Genomic DNA, 17,244 nt, shown 5'->3' on the forward strand with positions numbered 1-17,244 from the left:
TGTAAATGCCATCTTCCATAACCCATGAAGAAAACCTCTGCCAAGATAACAGATCTTCAGAATTTGTTCAATTTTCAGAGGGTAAGTGGGGTTAAACAGCAACAAGTGGAAGAGGGCCTAATACAAGAAAAGAACTATCATCCTTATGCCATAATAATGGTATTTCACAAATGTCCAGTGTTTATTGGCTAAACACAGTACTGGGCAAATGACCCCGATGCTTCTTCGGTCAATGTGTGTGCATCTTTAACTAAAATTGAATAAGACTCTTACAATTATGATAAATACATAGGTGAATTTGTGCAAAGTGTATGGGAGCCCACCAGCTTACCTGCAATACAATAATTCAATTCCTGCTCAATAAGAATTTTCTCATATCTAGTTGTGGCTTTCCTGATGAATAAATAACTTTTTTTATTTTTCAAGGAATGCTAGTCCATACAGGCTTCAACGCCCATAAAGGCATACAGGTCAAGCCATGCATTCAAAAATCAAGTGATCTATCTGATTTACAATTCCATATGCCCCAACAGGCTTTAAAGCCTTGGAGCTAGCATTTTCCTTATTAATCTAACTGTACATATATATAGGTGAACATACTTGCTGGATGGTCTCCAAGTTGCTGTCCATGTTAGAGAATAGATCATCTCATGTGTAGAATGAGCAGCTCAGGTTTTTCAACTAATTGCTTCCACTCATTGCAAAATCTTGCAACAGTTGCACCATCCACAACTCTGTGATCTGCTCCAATATTTACCTATTACAGGAAAAACCAAGTTAGAGATGGCTACGCACACATCAACACCATTTTTATATAAATTCTACAGTTTCTAACATATTATCACGATATCATATTTTTGCAATGACACAATGCCTAACCCAAAAATTGAATTCCTAAAAATATTTAAATTTCCAAATAGCTGAGGTATAAGGCTCAATGGTTACACACACATCAACACCGTTTACAGGAAAAACCAAGTTAAAGATGGCTACGCACACATCAACACCGTTTTTATATAAATTCTACAGTTTTTAACATATTATTACGATATTATATTTTTGCAATGACACAATGCCTAACCCAAAAATAGAATTCCTAAAAAATATTTAAATTTCCAAATAGCTGAGGTATAAGGCTCAATGAAAATGAAGGTACTCCCCAATAACCTGCAACCATTCTCCCGATCTTTCATTGAAGATTAGACTAGAACAAGATCTCACAACAAATTTCAGGAATCACTGCAAGTATGCACATGGATGCCTAAGCATATATAAGTGCTAAGGCTTGCCACGGTTGTCAGAGGAGAAAACATAGTTCAGGCGGTTGGGCATCATGAAATAAAAGCCTCAAAGGCAGTATAAAAATCTTCTGAATTTAAAGAAAGAGGGATAGATGATGAAACATACATAAGTTGAATAAATATGAGGTATGAAATAATGACAGCAAGTACAGTTTCTGGGCAAGTCCATGTCTCAGAAAGAAAAATATCTTATGAAAAAACAAAAAACTTTTCATATACTAAATGCGGACGGAAGCTGGTCCCTAAGTGGTGCAATCTGTCATTCATTCTCCATATACTACTAATACTCCAGGGAGAAGTCTCGAGATGAGAGCAAAGAGAGGCTTCCAAGTGAAAAAAAAAGAAAACTTTTCACATACTTTAGAAGACCATTTCAAAGAGCCATAGAGGGTTAAAATAAACTTGAGGGCGGACCTTGGTTCAACGGTAAGGTTGCTCCATTGTGACCAAGTGGTCACAGGTTCGAGTTTGGAAACAGCCTCTCTGCGAAAGCAGGGGTAAGGCTGCATACATTATGACCCTCCCCAGACCCCACAGTGGTGGAAGCCTCGTGCACTGAGTACACCCATAGAGGGTTAAAATTGATCTTTCCCCCTTGACAGAGAAGTGAAAGGTCTTCCAGTGTTGTCCTTCCATGAACTCTCTAGGCTCTCTAATGAGGCTATGCTTTATGTCAAATTTCATAAAAAGTAAGCATAAAATGATAGCTTTTCAGTTCTCCCTTGTTAAACACACAAAGAAGCATGTCCATTAGGCAATGTTAGAATCCATCACCATTGGTGAGTTCAGCATTCTTCAAGTGGTTGAAACATTCTATTGAAAGAATAATTCTTCACATGCAGATGTGGGTTAATCATTCCCATGTGTCCTAAGAAAGAATTCTTGACATGCGGAGAGTTTAATCATTCTCAATGATTCAAAAACATGAAGAGTATATGAGAAAATTTGGTCCACTCCCTTGTAAGATGTTCACACCCATAGTCTACAATAGATGTGAAATAAAAACGAATTCCTTTCATTTGGGTGTATGGAGCACCATTCCCTCTCATAATGAGAGAACATCCCAAACCCAACCCCAAAACCCCCACTCATACAAAACATGACAACCCCCAATTCCACCCCCAACCAAACACCAGAGAGAGAGAGAGAGTACTGCTTACATTGGCAATGGATGGAGGATACACATTTCCATCCTCAGCAAATCGGGGAACTTTCTGGATTCGACCAATTGCAATGATAGCAACTTCAGGCAAGTTGAGGATGGGAGAGCCGAACTTTCCACCAATTGCTCGAATGTTGCTTAAAGTTATTGTTCCATCAGAGATATCCTCAGAGCTAAGCTTGTTATTTAATGCCAAATACTGTAACCGTGACAGCTCTTTTGTAATCTAATCAGAGATAAGCAAGCTTTAATACAATATTATGCATTTGTAAATGTGACAATATCAAGGCGTTAAAACCAGCAGCAGTAATGGAGAAGAAAAGAGAAGAATGAGAGACAGAAGAAGAACAGAGATTGAGATGAGAATGTTGCCCACAGTTTGAGTTATGAGCAATCTACTCAAACTGTGGGTATGAAGATATATTTATATAAAAAATAATGGAAACAAACAACCTATAACCACCAACCTACTTAAGACTATCCCATAATACCCAAAACACCCTTCAAGCATAACCAAACATAAGACACATAACCCATATAAACCGAGATTACTTCACAGTTAAAAAACAGAGGAAAAGGAAAGAAAGACCTCTAAATTTTGAGATACTTTGGAGGGGGAAAAAAAGGATGAGGTCTCGGTCCAAACAGCAACTAAACTCCAAAAAGGGCAATGCTCATACACGAGAACAATTGTATTTTTCTTTTTCCTTCACTTGTTCGGAAATTTAAAAAATACCATTTATAGTTTCAAGTTTTAGTTTTCCAGTTACCATAACATAATATTATTGAATTTGATAAATCGACAAGTATAATTCAGGAAAATCAATAATATAAGAAGCCAAGTTCTGAAATCTTAGCAACATGACTTGAAATTATGAGAATTATATTCAACAGATACAGATATGTTCCAATAAGTCAGGCCTTGCTGAAAGTCGTTGATTTCTGAGTGAGCCCCACTCACTGGTGCGGTGGGACCCTCCTTTTCTTTTTCCTTGACCACCCATATTCGAGAGTTTTTAAAAATATCCCAACCTGAGTGGTCTAGGGGAATCTTTGTAATTTTGCTATCATCAGGTATTGATGTTGTTATTTCTGGTTACCTTTGTTGTTGCTATTATTATTACTAAACTTCAATCTGGACTTTATCTTAACCACTTCTATTCTTATTTGATATTAGTTTAAATTAGTTGGATTTGTCCAGGTTCTAAATTGTACTGAGCCAATAAAGTCTTGTGTGCGTCTACAGGCGGGGGGAGTAAGGGGTTAAAACTTGCCACTTGTACTTGATTTTGGTGATAAGCAAATGAACAGAACTTTCTTCAAGCATGAAAAACCATTAAATTCTACCACAATCTCAAAAAAAAAAAAAAAAAAAAAAAAAAAGAGAAGAGAGAAAGGTAGCTGATTCACAGATAAGAAACTAGATTGACCTAACCTCCAGGATGGACAATGACTGAACCTTCTTTATGTTTGGTACCACTAATCCATATGGAGTAGCCATGGCAATTCCAATAATGTGGCACCCTAACCATAAACCAATAAAATGAGGATATGAGGTCAATTCCGAACAAAACAACATAAATAAGACACTTTCCAGTAGGAAACATTAAAGCTTAGAATTAAAGAATACAGTAAAAAATTACAACTGCATTTTGCGTTAAGCTCTTCTTTTGGTCATATAATCATCATCCTAGCAGAAAAAATAAACTCGCAAAATAATTAAAATAAAACATCTACTTTTCCTCATAAAATAGCATTTTTCGTCATAATAGCTATGGAGAGGGAATGAAATGAAACCTAAATAAAGTAAAAAAAAGGATGCAGCATGTTGATCGTAGAGTAAAACTGGTTCTTAATCAGGGTTTGAAAATTTCTAAGTGCCTTGTTAACACCATAAAAGAATGATCCTTCACCATGCAAGGCATCAAGCTTGGCCAAAAATCCAGACGAAGCTCCCAGCAGGTCTCCTATTGGGGCTGCGATAGATCCGATTTTCAGGTCAATACGCCAATAAGCAATAACATGGGCCTCAACGATTTTAGTCTTTCTGAATTAAGAATATTGCAAGCCTAAAGCTTTTTTGGATTTTCATTTCATGTGCTCCCCAACAATCTTCTGTTCCATTAAAAAGATGAACATAAAAGCTCCTGAAATGATACAAAATGAGTTCATATTCTAGACTTTTCATAGAGAAAAAACTACAAGTGTTAAATTTGTGATACTTCAGAACAGATGGAGGCAAAAGAAATCATGGCCATAGTATAATGGAATAAAAAATTGCCTTGAAAGTAAAGTGAAATTTCTAATCATCTATTAACTACTGCAATACCTTCTCTTGAATCTCGTTTTAGAACTGAGGTTGACAAAAATAAAGAGTTATCTCAGAAAGGACGTCTAATAGAGTTGAAACCACCTAAGTTAAATCCTTATCAGCATACCTTTAAATATAACCTATTATGACTCCTCACTGAAGGTACTATTTATATAGGATATTTTGTCAACGCCGTCGAAAGTGACTTTATTAAGAACGGCATATAAGTGTGTTTGATATCTGGATCAGAATTTGCATCTTGAAAAGATGCTTTAACCTCCACAAGAGCATCAAAATTTATCTCTTCTAGATAATGAAAATGAGGAACACTGGCAGCCATTGTCATAGATTTAACCATTGAATGCTGAAATCCCCTGAACAAGCATTACTGAATCAGTCATGAATCCAAATTTTTCTACAAATTATAAATGGCTAGTTTAAATATATATATAATAAAAAGATCACCATAGTGATAATTCAACTACTACACAGAGAAAAAGAACTTCCTAAGCAGAACATTCCAGTGAAGAAACAGAAAGAGTATAAAAAACCAAAGGCTCATTGCTTAATATCTGTCTTAACAACAAAAGAGGGAAAGAAGTTCTAGTCCCCTTATTACAGTTTTTTAAATAACAATAATTATAATGATAATGGGTTGCAATAATAGAGCTATCAAAGAGCTCATTGCCTAATTTTTGTACCAGTCAAACACATAAAAAAAATTCTTAAATCTTTATTTACAGCTTTATAATTATCGAAGCATGCAAAATGAGGACAGTAAATGTATATTCAGAATTATTTTGTGATTTACACGATCTAACAACAGAGATCTGTAAGAAGGCTTAACTGCAATACATTTTTAAGGGTGCTTTGGCACTAGAGATATGATCTCTCAGTGATTGCATACTCCAGCCAGTAAAATACTGTAAGGTGGTAAAGGGATTTTTGGATATGATTGTTTCGATGAAAGAGGTTGTTTATAATTATTAATCAATTAAAGGCTATCTCAATTTGCCCCTTTGCATGCTTTTATCTGCCACATGAAAGCTCAGTTGTCCCTAAAATTTGGGGACAGCTTGTCCACATCACCTTTAACTGGTGGTAAATTTCATGACAAAAGCATTTTACCATGTGACACGATCATAGTTCAAAAACTTGTTGAAATTTCGGTGATTTCGACGAGGCTGAGACAAAATAACAAGAGAAATAAGTAATTGACACTGTTTCGGTCAAAATTTCTGTCATTTTGGTAAAATATGCACTGTATAGGTCGAAATTTCGGCCGTTTGTCCCCTGAAATGACACAACAAAACTCATGGCAAAAATGCACTGTTTTGGCAAAAATTTGGTCATTTCGGTCAGGCTGAAACCCGAGTTTTTGAACTATGGATACAACTAACAAGTCAATGTTGGTCAATATTGGGACTACCACATCAGTTGTCGATCGCTTTCATGATTAAAAATATTAGGGAATGAAAATTAACTAGATGATCCCATATGTTTGTCATTGGCCTGGACAGTTCAAAGGGTACTTGACCACATCAGCCCACTATATGGCAGAACAAAGACAGTAGTACAAAAAATACCTTTCTAGGCCAGCCAGACTAGACTAGATAACCTTTCACGTAATAATATACATTTATATTATCAAAACATAATCCATACGATCTTTAAGCAATTCTACCAAAAAAAGATCTTTAAGCAACAGAAAATACATAGTATCTGCTCTACATGGCTAATATGAATCACAAAACGCAAGTATGCCTAAGTTACGCGGTTTGGAAATCTCTCCAGATTCATGTGGCACATAGAGTATTACCTCAAGGGAACCATCTTATCTTCATACTGTGATCTATCTGCAGCTAACTGAAACGAAGATTTCTCCTCTTTTACCATCACATGTTCTAAAATTTTTGCATGTGTAGTTTCATCAGGTTCTATAGATGGTCCTTTACTGTCAACATATTTTAGGACATCTTCTTTTAGAATTCTCCCATCTTTACCAGTTCCATGAATATCATTTATATATACACCATATTGCTTTGCCAGATTCCGAACAGCAGATGTAGCTAGAACTCCTCCAATGTTTTCTTTACACAACTCAGCCTTCAAATGTGTTGTATTGTCCAAACCGTCAGAACTCACAAATGGGACCTGAGATACTTCTACAGCCATCTTGAGAAGAGTTTCTCCAACCTGCAATTTAAGCTTAAAACATAATCACCTTCTCAAAATACCAGAATAATCAAGCACAGAACAAATAAATAAAGATTTGATCCACCACCAAATTCAGGGAACAAGGGGGCTGGCCTGGGCCAGGGAATTGCTAAATTTTGAACCTATTAAGCGCAAGCCTGGCCCAGCCCAGCCTGTCTCGTTTTGGTTTGAAGTTGAGCCTCATTTTGGCTGTGACTTGCACCCATAACCAAATCTTTTCCCTTTTCTTTTAAGGATGATAATCCTCCAGCATCTTGTATAGAAACATCAAAAGTAAAAAAAGGCAAGACATTATACAAATCATAATTAAAAAAAAAGGGCGTACCCAGTGCACGAGGCTCCCGTCACTGCGGGTTCTGGGGAGGGTCATAATGTATGCAGCCTTACCCCTGCTTTCGCAGAGAGGAGAATAGAGGTGTAAATCATCTTCGGTTTCATGCAGAAATTGTCGAGAGGATGTTTTGTTCTTTCTGGAGTTTAACCTGTAAACTAAGTTCCATGATTGATCTGTTGGAGGTTAAAAATATTACATTAAAAACAGCCTTGGTGGTTAAAAACACTACTAATGTCACCTCACTGAGAATTTTGCTTCTTATTATCTGCTGATGTGATCAGAAGGAAAGTATCCTGATATTATTTCTTAATTAGTTGGAAATAATTAATTGCTAATTTGAGTAGATGGAGAGGAGTATGAAGAAGGTACGAGTCATCTTCACTTTCACATGGATGTTGTGTGGTAGAAATTTTGCCTTCTCTGGAGTGCAATGTGTGACCCCAACTTTTGTGATTTACCTGCAAGAAGTTGGAGATTGAAACTTTTTAGTAAAAACTGCGGTCTTTTTTCCGGGGGCTTCCGTCAATTGTTTTCTTCTTGTTGTAGTGAAAAGAAAAAGAATGGGCAAATTCTCTCAGACATACGTAATACCATTGACACAGCTGAAGGAAAACTGGAGAAGTTGCTGACTTGCTGTTGCAACAACAAAAACAACAACAACAAACTCAGCTTTATCCCAACTTAATGGGGTCGGCTACATGGATGGATCCAAACAAAACAAAGTAGAGAAAACTGAGGTCTAAACAAAAGAAAAGGAGATGAAAAATGGGGAAAAAAGGTATGCGAAATGAGATGAGAAATGAAAAGAGGAAAATGACAAATGAAAGATGAAAGTAAGAGGAAAGAGGCACAACCTAGCAAGACAGGAGAATCTCAGCTTAATGGGGTCTGCTACATGGATCCTTACCCTCGAATAGGCTCTATCCGAGGTCATACTTGGTACAAGACCTAGACTATGCATGTTCTTCCTCACAACTTCTCCTATGGTCATTTTAGGCCTGCCCTAGCTCTTTTAGCTCCTTCAATTAGGATCATACCACTCCTCCTTACTGGGGCATCTAATGCAAAAGTCGACCTCGAACCAGGTAAACCAGCGGGAGATCGATACAATGAAAGGAACAACAGCAGAGTTCAAGACTTAAGTCTAGTGGGCTCCTTAGGGGCCTGAAGCAGTCCTCCAAGTATCACTCTGATTGGGAGGAAGTGTGCTGAGATCAAGACCTTTGAATCACCAGCAGTGAATAAGGAACTGATGCAGCTGCAAATGTCGAAAGTGGTCTTCTTTGCCTCTGGACAGCAACAGCAGATTCAGTTGTTGTTTAGGATGCTTTCTAGGTCTTCACAACTGTAGCAGGTAGCAGCACTTGATTGCAGTCACACAACAGCAGGAACAGTAGGGTATCGAATAAGAGAAGAAGTAGAAGATAGGAGAAGAAGGGGAAAGGGATAAGAAGATTCGGCTCTCTCAACCAGGCTCTCTTCACCCTAGGATTTTGGCTCTCTCAGCCAGGCCTCCCAGCCCTTCATGTCATACACATGGACAAGAGAAAACTTGCTCAAAGCAATAATAATCAAATTCAATAATTTGTCTCCTTGGCTTCTAAAAGCCTAACATATAAATAGGTAGCAATAACTTGCTCCTCAAGTTACAAAAATTAGAAAGCTGTAACTTTGACAAGTCCTAAAATTGGAAACTATAAAAATAGAAACAATAAAATACGCTCTTACAAGGCTGAGACTTGGATTACAAGCAATGAAACTAAAATAGAAACTAAATTAATAGCAGCTTCTAATAGAATATTCCACCAGCATCCAACACCTAATCTTCACACCAGCAGTCCAATATCAACCCCAAATCACTGTTCACGTGAATAGTAACTCGTGGTACTGTTCACACGAACAATAAATTTTTTTTTGGGAATTATGTCTGTCTTCTTCATGCTTTGATCTATATCAGCATCCCTAGGCCTTTGTTGAACATGACCATAACACCTCAAACGACTCTCTTCGGAATCAAACTACTGCACTAATGCTCTTCAACCTAAACAAGCAACTCCCTGAGCGAATAAGCAATGGAGGGTGCTCAATGGAGAGTCAAGCATGCGCCAGAACAAGCTGAAAAACTACAGCGCGCGTGTTAGCGCAATGGTGCTCGTAGATCCGCTTTACACTGCCCAAGTGCTTGTTGGATTTGCGCCTTAGCTGATCTACGACCAACACCCAACACAACTAGAGGGCTTTAGCGGGAATAAAGAAAAGCAAACTGAGCTGCTTGAGTGCGTTAGGCTAGTGCGCTGAGCCTTCTCATTCTGCTATGCCCGGGGTGGTGCCCAATGCAAGCGTACGTCACGGTGAATTTGCATATATTATGTAATGGTTCTTCCCTTGAACAAAGCAAAGTGACACTCCTATCGAAGCCTTGTGCACGTCAATGGATCTTACGTGGAATAGGTTACCAATACCCAAAGCTCTGTAGAGCTGTCGTATGCAGCACAGTTGTCAAGCCGTCGCCTAGACAGATTTCTAGGTGCCTGGGCGTCTGCCGCCTTATTGTAGGGCACCTTGTATTGGTTTAATTGGTATCGAACCAGGTTCTGGCACTTATTTATGCCAAATATCATTTAAGTAAATGTTTTTACTTAAGATATTATTCATAAATAAGCAAATAACTCCTATTTGAATCCAATAAAAATAGTTAAAAAACAAATTCGAAAAGGATAAAAAGTCAACCCCCCCCCCCCCCCCCCAAGTGCAAGAACAAAAATTGGATTTTTGGCGGTAGGTGAAATTTTCAACTTTCTAATGTTGGGTTTTTTCTCAAATCTAAAAATTCCATAAATCTTAATATGGTAAAACATTGCTAAAAACCAAAAGTGCGGTAAAATATTCACTTGTTTTGATATCTAGAAAAATATTTTCATTCAAAGCGATTATGACAGCATTTGCGCACACCAAATAAGGTTTGACTGGAACATAACCCCTTTAATATAAATCAGATTTAAGAAATCTTGGATTTATTGGAAAGCTGGTTTTGTGCTCTACCTAATACAAAAAGTCTCATGTAAAAATAAAATCATTTGATCAATCAAATTTCTTAGAGAACAAGAACTGGTATTGATAACATCATATTTTCTAAGAATAGTATAAACTAAATGTGAGACTAGGTATACCTGAAACTGACCAATTCCAAGAACATATAAACCAAATGTGCTTTTTGATTGTTTCACACATAAACTGATATATTAAAAAAATAATACTGCGATTTAAGCAGCCGAGGCACCTAAGCGCCTAGGGAGGACCTCGAACTCCTTGGATCGCCTATTGCCTTGACAACTATGGTATGCGGGCCACTACTAAGCCCACGGAGCTTTTCATTGATCGGGGCAACTCCCAAGTCAGCTCTAATATGTTTATTCCTTACTTAATCCTTCCTAGTTTTCCCACACATCCATCTTAACATCCTCATCTCAGCTACACATTATTTCTCATTATGACACTTCTTAACTGCCCAACATTCTGCCCCATACATCACAACCAGTCGTACAACAACCTTATAGAACTTTCTTTTAAGCTTTAAAGTAATACGTCAGTCACATAGCACTCCGGACACACCTCTCCACTTCATGCATCCCACTTTAATGCTAACTTGCTGTTGCATTGCTCCTATATATTGGTGTTCTGAGTATCCTAATAGTTTACATTGAAATTTTGTATTTATTTCTTTCTTGAGATACGTAAGTTTCCGTATTTTTCTTTGACAACTCTGAGAAGGTGTACAGTGGGAGCTTTTTTTCCAAACCACAACTTGCAAGATCTCATGTTCACACCTTAGTTCTGGGACACAGGTTAGTTCTTAAAATATGGTTATAATGGCAAAATAGGTGAGAAAATAAAGATTAAATCCAATGAAAACATAACGCAGTATGCTGGTTGGGTTGGAATGGGTTTCTTTATAGCTCTCGACACCATAGAGTTTCTTGGTAGTTCTTTTGAAATTCTCTAGAGAGTAACCATGTTCATAGTTGTCAAAGCATCACTTAGGCGCCGCCTAGGCATCTAGGTGGATTTTGGGGGGTCTAGGCGGTTGTCGCCCTAGTGGTATTGAATGCTTGGGTCCTTATTGAAATTCTCCAGAGAGTAACCATGTTCATAGTTGTCAAGGCGTCACCTTGGCGTCTAGGCGGTTGTTGCCCTAGTGGTATAAACGCCTTGGCCCTTATTTATGCCAAATATCATTTAAGAAAATGTTTTTATACTTGTTTTTATATTTGTTGTTTCATTTACTTAAGATATTATTTAAAAATAAGAAAATACCCCCTATTTGAATTCAATAAAAATAGTTAAAAAAATAAAATTACAAAAGGATAAAAAGTCAACCCTCCAATTCAAGAACAAAAACTAGATTTTCTGCGATAGGCGAAATTTTCAACCTTCTAATACTGGATTTTTTTCTCAAATCTAAAATTCCATAAATCTTAATATGGTAAAACATTGCTAAAATCCAAAAGAACAGTAAAATATTCATTTGTTTTAATATCTAAAAATATATTTTTATTCATAGGGATTTTGACAGCATTTGCGCACACCGAATTAGGTTTGACCGGAACATAACTCCCTCAATATAAATCAGATTTAAGCAATCTTAGAATTGTGGGAAAGTTGGTTTTGTGCTCTAAATAATACAAAGTCTCGCGTAAAAATAAAATCATTTGAGCAGTCAAACTTCTTAGAGAATTAACATTTCTCTAAATCGAAAGCAGTTTAATTACTTAAAGATAGATAAGATCATATTTTCTAAGAACGGTATAAACCAAATGTGAGACTAGGTATACCATGACAATGACCAATTCCAAAAACAATATAAACCAATTGTATGTTTTGATTATTTCAAACTTCCAATAGCTTGCTTGTTCAGTTCTGTTGTCTTCTAGTTCTATGTTGATTTTTGATGACTTGATGTGGCTTAATATTGATTTTTTGATGACTTGATGTGACTTAATGTTGATTTTTGATGACTTGATGTAGCTTAATGTTGATTTTTGATGATATAAGGTATATATTGTCACATATTAAATAATGTTAGAAATGAGGGGAGATAAAACAAATTACACCTAGGCGGGCGTTGTGTCGCCTAAGTGCTTAGTCACCCCTCCATCGCCTTCGGTCGCCTTGCCACCATGACAACTATGACCATGTTTTCTGACAACAATATTGAAGAAGGGTGAAGGATATGTCAGAGTTTAGAAGTCTCAAACAGTGTAAGAAAAAGAAAGAGATAGATGATGTGCAGCTTTGGGAGTCATGGAGTAATCGTGATCTCCTTCTAACCTTCATTAAATAAATCTAATAAGGGCAAAACAGGGAAATAACAAAATAATAAGATAAAAACAACTTCCTAAACTACCCTCCTTACTTCTCTCATTTAGGTATTAGCGCCAAGCACTAATACCGAGACCTGTATAGTTCTCGCTAACAAGAAGATCAAATTGAAGATTTAAAAGCATTGTAAGATCTTCAATGGTGGCAAATTATCATTAACAGTAGCAGGTGGCAGAAAATTATAATGAAACTAACACGACGACGGAAGAAGAAGAAGGTAAAATATAGAATTGTAAGCGAAGAGAAGACTTATCTAGGTTTTGCCTAGGATGTTAACAACAGATTAGCCCAGAGCCAACAGAACTTTCAATTTCATCATTTACGAAAACATGCACAAAGCAAAACCCTTCATCCATTTTCTTCAAAAACTCAAACTTCTATTGACCCGAATTGAGGAGCACAGACAAGGATGACTTTTCTACTCATATAAAAATACAAAAATAAAAAGACAAAATTGATCACGAAGATTTCCCTGATTGACTTTACCAGCTGAAATTATGTCAACACACTAGTGTTATTTTTTTCCGACAACATGCAATACTTTTCTCAACCACAAAGATTTCCCTTATTTACTTTACCGGCCTGAAATTATGTTAACACACTTGTGTTATTTTTTCCAACAACACGCAATACTTTTCTCAACTGCTCATAATATGACCCAGAGAACAACTCCAAACTTCCAAACTAAAAACAAAGAACCTCCAGTGGAGGCTACAAGGCAATAGACTTTCACTCCATTTCTTTTGCCTTGGCTTCACAATGGCATATTCTTCTCTACTCAGCTGGCTGCAAATGCATCAGATATTATTTCTTACATCCATTGATACATGCAGGATATCTTATCAGAGGTAAATAAAACATAGATGGATATATAAAACATACATCAGCTAAAATTTTGTTCAAGGTAATTTTTGTTGTTTTGCCAACAAAGAGAATGAAAGAAGCCCAAGAGAAAACTGGATAGGGTCCTTTCAAAGTTAGGTGGAGTATATAATTCTTAACCTCTGACCTCTGCTTAAAATGTCATTCAAAATAATTTGGGTTCCATATGCAATCATTTCAAAAGATTAAAGTTCATAAAATTAAGATTACCCATTATCACCATAATATCATAAGAGAAAGCACAATCCAATGCCCCCACACCAGGTAGAAGGGCAAGCAGTGGATCCCAGATAGAAACTAACTATATTTTTCACCTCTTAGGCAGATGCTACAACCATTTTACCTTCACTATATCACCAGGACTATGAAGAATATGTGAAACTTTTCCCTTGTAACGACTTGTTACGTCAATGGTTGCTTTATCACTCTGAACTTCACATAGGGGCTGAAATTCTTCGACTTGCTCTCCCTGCCATAACAGGATTAACAAAGCATTTAGTTCCACTATAACTTAAAGAACAGGTTATAAATCAAACTAGCAAAAGAGCAAGACAGAGCCTTAGTTGAATATACCATTGCAGAGCTGAAGTGTATTCAGATATGAGGATAACATAATGCCACCAGTTTGAGAGTTTCATGTTCGAACCCCTTTTGTTATTGCTATCACAATATTAAGAAAAATCCATTATCCAGAGATACTAGTAGTAGGTATCATCTGGTTTATTGAGGTTAAAAAGTATTCACTCAGAAAGTTGAATATTTTGTTTAAGCTGCCAAACACTAAAAGAATTTTCAGGCCCTTAAAATTGAAAAAAAAAATAGAACCTTGAAAAAATTTCAGTGCAATGCTTAAGGTCAGGAAAACTCTATGTCCACAAAGTAAGGGAATTCAATGATGTAACTTCGGTAAATATCAATTGTCAACCAGGTAAAGCGCATAAGGTATATACACACTGAATTACCCCATAACCAAACTTTTACATCAGGGTGAGCACATCGTCCTGATTAAACAGGTATGAATCAATAAGAGACACCATAATCTTCCATCCAAAATACATAGACGATGCTATTGTTTTTATAGCAAATCAAGGCACAACATTGAGGAATTTTGAAGGCATATAGGGTATTTGGGTGAACTTGAAGAAGAGTGCATTGACAGGTTTTTGGGGGGTTGTAATGCTGATATTGTTGAAGATGAGGGCAAGGAGATTGGGTTGCTCACTAGAATTACTTCAAAATTAATGCTTAAAAGCCTTAAATAGAAGCTTTTGTACGATTAGTATACCACCCAACCTCCCCACCCAAAAAAAAACAAGCGGGTGAAAATGGAAAAAGATGGAAGGATACCAATAAAATAAGTATAGTTTGCTCACCTCCAGCACGAACCATTTGAGAAGTTCGCACTCAGCAATACCTTCACCAGTTTGTGCTAAGGGCACCTCAACTATCCCAGCAACCGGATCAAGCAAAGGTTGACTTGGAAAAGAATTTTTTGCTGGCGTAGGAATTCTAAAAGAACAACAGAAATTTAAATGATAAATTACGATAAATTCGAAGCTACCAAAGAAATCAAAAACTCGGGAGTCGGGACACAAATGGTTTATGTAAAGCAGAACTACAACAGCTTCTCACTTTAAAGCAGAGATAATAGTACGCAATCTACACAATTGTCCAAGGGAAATATCAAATACGTCAATTCAACAGCATGAGTTGGGGGATTTAAAAAAAAAGGTGCTGCAGTGGGTTGTGAGAAAATTGAAGTCGATAAGGTTCAAGAGAGAGAGGGGGAAAGGAAAAATAGAAAAAAAGTTGAAGAACTGGAAAAGAAAATTCCAGAATTGAGAAGACAATATGAAAGAGGCACCCGTTGTTGAAGAACTGGAAAAGAAAATTCCAGAATTGAGAAGACAATATGAAAGAGGCACCCGTTGTTAGTTGTCTACTCGATCAATCAATCTACCATAACTTGAAACACAATAACAAGGAAAAGGAACCGAAATATGAAACTCCATGTAACGCAAAGCTCTGTACTACATAGCAATTCAAAAGGAAAAACAAACGAACAAGTGACAAATCCGAAAGATAAGAGAGTAAAGGAAGGAGAAGAGAATTACAGTAAAAAACTTAGCAGAGGCAACCGATGCAGAGGCATATCGAAGAAGTACAAATCGTGAAGAGAAGAGAAGAAGATACGGAGTCCGCTGCTCCCCGTCCCAGGCAAAGGAATGCGCACGTCTACCACTGCACGAGCGCAGGCGCAGCAGCAGCAGCCGCCCACCTACGCCGCAAGTCGGAGCACTCTTCTCCCACACGCGCCTCCACATCGTTTGCGTGACTTGATCCGTGTTTGGGCATCACGGTCCTATCGGACAGCTCGACAGGGCTAGCATGCTTTAGGTAAGTCGAGGATTACAGGCTATCCACGTGTTTTTTAATTCCACATCGATCGTCGATTTGGTAGACTTAGGAGGTGCAGATCATATCGATTATGACTCATTTGACTCCTAGTGTCTTATCCGTCTATTGCCGTGAACGAGTCAGAGTTGGTCTATGATCTTTGACTACATAATATACACAGGGTAAATTAAACATCACCTCTTGGTTTTCATACGAAACTCAGATCACCTCCTGGTTTTTTGAAAAAACTCAAATTACCCCCTCTATAGTAATGGTGTTAGTCTACTATTAGTTATTGGTGTGAAATAACTATTTTACCCTTGTACTAAAACATTAGAATTAAATTTACAATACTACCCTTCCTTCATCTTTAACATTGGTCAAGGATAGTTTAGGGATTTAAATTTATTTAACTGGTTGGCATCATCACTTAACAGCATAAAACTAACAGTATAGACTAATTTGTCATATTGGGATCTAAACCAAGGGATGATGTGAGTTTCGTTTGAAAATCAGGGGATGATGTGTAATTTACCCTATGCTGTACTGTCTATACAATGATGATTTATCTTCAAATTATGGCTTAATTCAAATGATCGGCTGGACTGACTAGTCGGGCCAGGCCTACCAGAGGATCGTCCATGTTCATGTAGCATCATAATTGGCGTCTCAGCAAGACTCCATATGTTGGGCCAAAATTGAATAGGACTGTTAATGCAGATGATCACCCTGCTTGGATGACCAGATTTGTGTCATTTCATTCATCCCCCGATACCAATGCTGATATGATACGTATTAAGCCATATCGGCCTATTGGGTGTATATTAAGAAAAGGAAAAAGATCCCTGCTTGGTGGCGCCCTCTATGCCTTCTCACAAGGCATCGTGAAATGGCACATCTGTCCTTTGGGTGGATACCCAGACATGCTCTCTCCATTGGCCCAAATGCTAATGTAGAGATCATCCAACCAAGTAGTGATCCATGCCTTTAAAAAATATATAATCATTTTTTTGTTGATACTTTTGGGGAAAATTATCTCCTCAAGTTCCCCAATTTCTCTAATAGGGGGTGGTGGACCCCACCCAAGCAGAGTGTTTGAGCAAGGGTAGGGTGGTTATTCTAGCTCCCACTTGTTAGAGGAACTGGGGGAACTGGGCCAGGCACAGACTTGGAGGTGATAAAGATCCTACTTTTGATCTCTATGAATATGGTATTTGTATTACCTTATTCAATATTGGTGATGTTGATACACCAATATAAA

The 17,244-nt window shown here is 37.3% G+C and overlaps 1 protein-coding gene and 1 pseudogene across 2 annotated transcripts in view; one reads left to right on the plus strand and one right to left on the minus strand.

Annotated features, from left to right (window-relative positions):
• The window catches only part of LOC122658067 (epoxide hydrolase A-like), a 29,347-nt gene extending 17,109 nt beyond the window's left edge, over nucleotides 1-12,238 (plus strand). Inside the window, exon 8 of one of the 2 annotated variants that reach the window (XM_043852946.1) lies at nucleotides 12,228-12,238. The gene's annotated coding sequence lies outside the window, so the exon portion shown is untranslated. Of the gene's footprint in view, nucleotides 1-2,008; nucleotides 2,022-12,227 lie in introns of those variants that run through there. The other variant, XM_043852945.1, reaches the window with a different exon arrangement.
• LOC122658066 lies at nucleotides 163-15,911 on the minus strand (annotated as a pseudogene).
• Between the last annotated feature and the right edge of the window lie 1,333 nt (nucleotides 15,912-17,244).

The sequence above is a fragment of the Telopea speciosissima genome, chromosome 4 (genome assembly GCF_018873765.1).
Source record: "Telopea speciosissima isolate NSW1024214 ecotype Mountain lineage chromosome 4, Tspe_v1, whole genome shotgun sequence".
NCBI lineage: Eukaryota > Viridiplantae > Streptophyta > Magnoliopsida > Proteales > Proteaceae > Telopea > Telopea speciosissima.